Genomic DNA, 4,749 nt, shown 5'->3' with positions numbered 1-4,749 from the left:
CACCCTGAAGACCCATCTAATGATATAATCCCATGAGTAAAAGCATCTCTCATGTTGTCATCTTCTCACTGATTTCTCCATGCTCATGGAACACCATTTCTTTAGACATGGGTCAAGCAGCCGTGGCAGGAGCTTGCCAACCCTCTCAAAAGGAGCTCCCTCACAGAAGCTCAGCCTGAAGCTGTGAAGTTGTACAGCATGTACCTGCAGGCACAGAAACTGCAGTTGCAGAAGAAACTGCACCGTTCTAAAGCTGAGGTATGGAGAAAGCCGGTCTCTTGTCTCTTGGCAGGGGCCCAGGCCTTTTTTGTAGCAAACCAGAGCAGGGACCTGATCCTTTCTTGGGGGTTTTGTCTAACCCAGGGTGGTTCAGTGTGCGGTTTGCTGTGATGAGCGGGATGGGAGGGAACAGCACTGCTGCCTTTGGTGCCTGCCTGTTTGCACCACTTGAAGTAACAGCGGAGGGCTGCACTAAGGTGGTCTTAGTACACCAGACAACTTTGCAACAGGAGTAGACTGAGTGACATGTAATTGACTCGCCTTGTTTTATAGGCCTGGTGCCTACAATCAGTCAGGTCACTAACCGTGAAGTCACTTTGTCCTTGACTGGAGAAGGGGGGGTGTATTCCTTTCAAACAGCTGCTTCTCAAGGTTCACGGATCACGTGTATTTGCTTCTTCTCTTTGGCTTGCCAAAGCGGAGTGTGTGCTGACAGAGAAAGAGTAGGCATACTGGAGTGTCGTGCTCATGCTTTTTTGCATTTCCTCACCACATCATCATTGTTATGGAGTTGCAAAGTCACTTTAGGAGCAGGAGGAGCTCCTAACCATGTTGGAGTAGCCAACAAGTGGCTACAAAGAGTGTTTGGAGTCCTTGAGAGAGGAGGAGGAGGAGGAGGAGTGTTGTGGCAGCGTTTAGGAAACGCTTTAGGAAATCATTTTAGATGTAGGAGAGGGGCCAGTGTAAAAGATGAAGAAGTAACATGGGTTTTGAGACTCGACATGAGAGTCAAAGCAGTCCACTCCTTTTTATCAAACGTGGTTCTTCTTGTGGTTTGACAGCTGCAGGAATTAAAAGAACGGCATATCCGGACTGAGTGTTATGCCGAGTACCTGAAGAACACCATCAAGAGGAACGAGAGGGAACTAACAACTTCCAGGAACCTGCAGGACCTTCTGTCCACATCTTCTGCAACTGCAGCTGTCCCAGGGCTGGAAGACCCCATACAATGGTAAGGAAGTAACACAGCGGAGCAAGGCTTCGCTTTCTGCGATTGTGTGAAAACAACAGGACTGTCTTCTTGCATCCCAGCAAGATAACAATACACGATTTTCAAAGACGCTTTTGTTTTAGATGAGGTTCTTTCACATTCTTCTTTGGGGATTTGTGCTCTTGTGGACTTCTGTGGTAAGGCCTGTACTTCTTTTCCAGGCTCCAAGGTGAAAAGGCCAGGCTGGAAGCCACAGTCCGGCAACAAGCAAAGACCATTGAAGCCCTTCGGCAAAAACTGCAAGGCCGTGCCTCAGTAAGCTAGTCACAGCCTTCCCTTTTCATGAGCTGCAGAGCCTAGTTCTGTATTTGTGTGGGAAGTTTTAAGATGAGGTTTTCCTGGAGAGCCTAGGAGAGATCAGCTTCTCCGTTCCACTGACTACAGGCTGCTCTGAAAGTCCTGCTGGCCCATTCCCCCAGCTTTCTGGCTTTGAGAGTTGTTCCGTGAGACTATAGCAAGTCCTTCTTAATGCTGTCTCTGTTACGGACTTGACAGCAATGCACTGGCTTAAGTATTTTCTGCTTTAGACCAGTCGCGAGGTTGAGACCTCAGGCAGCACTTCAGACAGTCCTGCAGCAGAGGGATTTGGTGCCTTCGGTTGCGGACACTCCTTGGGCTCTGGTGGTGGTGAGCACGTAGTCCTGCAGGCCTGACTGGCATCATCAAACTGTGACAGGAATTCTTCCGTGGCCTGTACTCTGGGCACCTTCCCGTTTTAGTGACTATGGATTCCTTGGCCACAAGGTGTAGCTCTGTAATGCCACGAGAAGACCTCCAAAGGTGAAAGTCTGCAACTAATAAGGGAATGACACCTCCGCAGGCCATATTTTGTATGCTTGGTTGGCGCTGCCATGAGGTATGACCTTCAGTCAGGGAAGTCCTAGGGTGACTTCTTTTTTCTTCTTTTAATGCTGCTGTAGTCTCATAATGGCCTGGAGGACTCCGCAACTGGCTTTCAGACAGCACGGACTGCAAAGGAACACCAGCGTCGGCAGGTATATGAACAGCTTCTGGGAATGACTGGTTTTAGTCTTTGAATTTCTTGTGGGCAGGTAATTTATGAAAAGGTCAGGTGGGCTGTGGGGAATCCCCCAGGTTTTTGGGCAGGACACCCTCAGGGGAAAAGTCTATACGTTTCCTCATTCCCCTGGTGCTACTGTGTTTTGCATCTGCTTGGTAGACAATATGCAGGCCCTTGCGTTCATCAGCACGATTCCTTTGATGGGTAGGCTGTGTGCTGTGGACAGGAGAGACATCTGTGGGTGAGAGCTGTGAGAGGAGACTGGACTTGGGAGACACATGTTTTCTTCTTTGTGGAGAACGCTGTCGGCACATTCTGCATGTGGATCCTGTTCCTGTGCCCTGTGTGTGATGTATCTTTTCTATTTTGGAAGCGTGGGAGCGAAAGCAAGGAAGTAAAGAAGCTGGGCAAGACGAAATGCCGATCAGAAGCGCTTCTGGATGAAGTGTCGAAAAGATGCGCCGCACTGGAGGAAAAACAGGCCAGGCATGGCTTTTTAGTGCTTTAAAGAAATACACACTGAGGAGAAGTCAAGCTTTACTGAACCCTAGTGTGAAAGCATGTAGATAACCGTTTGTGAGCAAATTCAAGCCTCGCATTCGATCTTGCAAGGTGCTTCTGTGCATGAGCCTATGGTTTGAAAAAGCTGCAAAAGGCCTCGCAAATGCAGGCTGCCTGCACTTCTCCTGGGTGGGAAGGAAGTCTTTTCTTCTTCTGTTCAGATAAATTTAGGGCCCTCCAAGTGTTGGGCGGTGCTGGGGAGCTGGCTGTTCCCAGTAATGCCTGGCTTGTCAAGCACATTACAGAGGAAGCAAGCCATCCATGGCTGTGCTGCTTACAGAAGAGTATGTGAAAAAGGCCGACTGCTGCTTTGCTTCACGCTTTCCTTACTAATTTGCTGTGCAGGTTGAAGATGCTTCTGCAGATGTCTCTGACAACCCTGACTGCATCTGCGGCGAGAAGGAGAAAGTCCCAGCTCGGCTTCCGGGGAGAGATGAAGAAAGTTGTTCCGAATTGACTAGCTAAATTGGTAAACTAAGAAGAAAGGTGAGCTCTGGTTTGTTTGGTGGATTTGAGGCGAATTTTTTTTTTCTGCTAGAACCTGTGTGATTCTTTTCCTATACTTTTTTCCGTGTTGCTAGTTATCTCTTGGCGGTATTTTGCAAGTGATTGACTGCTCGTGATGCTCCTGCTCCTGTTGTAGCAGTAGATGATGATGATGATGTTGATGAACACAGGTGTAGTTGTCGTGATGGGTAAAAACCATGAGCCAGGAGTCCCAGCAGGGCGCCTGCGGTCAATGGCCTCACTGACCAGGATGCAGTCCCAGGGGCCCTGAGCAAGAGCAGCGGAGCTGGTCACCACACATTGAGATTTTCATCCATTTTAATACTCTGTCTGCAGGTGGCGAATGCAGTCTCAATGGCCCCCCACCTTACGGATTTCCGCAGAAGTGAGTAACTTCAGAGCTGTCTCTTTGAGTTCCTTTTGTTCCGCTGCCTACAAGTTGGCGACATTTCCCACCATCTGGAGATGCAGTTGAAAAAAACGCATGCAGTGGGCAAGACAAAACCCGGGCCTGTGAGAAAAGTTGTCCACTCTGCATGGGACTCAGAAAGAACTGGGGCAGAACTGGGGCTTAACCTCAGAAGTCACTGGGAGACGAGCATGATGGGTCACAGCCAAAGAGAGCAGTCTAAAAGAGAGATGGGAGAGGGAGCCGGGCAAGAAATAAGGCAGAAACCGCAAGAAATTAATCCGTATTCTCCATCTAACACCATTTCCCACGTGTGCCTGTCGCCTGTAGGCTGTAACTTTGCTGTTGACATGTTTGAGTGTTTGGTTTTCGGTACCTGGATCTGCACGTTAGTGCTGTACTCCCAGGATCCACTTTGCAGTGCTGCCTTTGGCCCAGCCTGCCGTAAAACTAACGCACAGCCTTTTCTTTTCCCTCCCTCCCTTGCCCCGTCACAGCCGAACCTCCAATGCGGTTAACGATGAGAAGATGCTGGAGCAGAGGAAGTGCCAGTGCCAGAAAAGAGTGCTCCCAGGGCTGATGCGTGAAGCCTGGAAACCTTTGCCTTCCACCCCGTGCACCCCCCCACCCCACATGTAATTCCAAGTGTTGTGTTGCAGTTTGGTATTTAATAAACTCTGTCACCTAGCACGGGTCTCAGTTTTGCTGCACAACTGGAGCTCTTCGGCCCTAGCGCGTCCGGATGAGGAGAGTCCTCTGTTTCTGAAGGCTCGCTCGGGCTCCCTTCCTACGCAGGCAGTCAGCACATCTCTCTCTGCCCTCGCTCCGAACAAAAACCAGTCCTGCAGACGTCTCCGGCAGGGAGCACGTGTCCATGTCCCTTCCCTCTGCGGAGGCTGGAACCGTGACGGTGCTCAGGTCAGGGACCAGCACTGAGCGACTGCTAATAACCGGTTGCCAGACTCCTTTCTAGAGCAACCC

This window comes from Haliaeetus leucocephalus, unplaced genomic scaffold (assembly GCF_000737465.1).
Source record: "Haliaeetus leucocephalus isolate CR32 unplaced genomic scaffold, Haliaeetus_leucocephalus-4.0 Scaffold431, whole genome shotgun sequence".
NCBI classification, from domain to species: domain Eukaryota; kingdom Metazoa; phylum Chordata; class Aves; order Accipitriformes; family Accipitridae; genus Haliaeetus; species Haliaeetus leucocephalus.
This window is presented reverse-complemented; position numbering follows the sequence as displayed.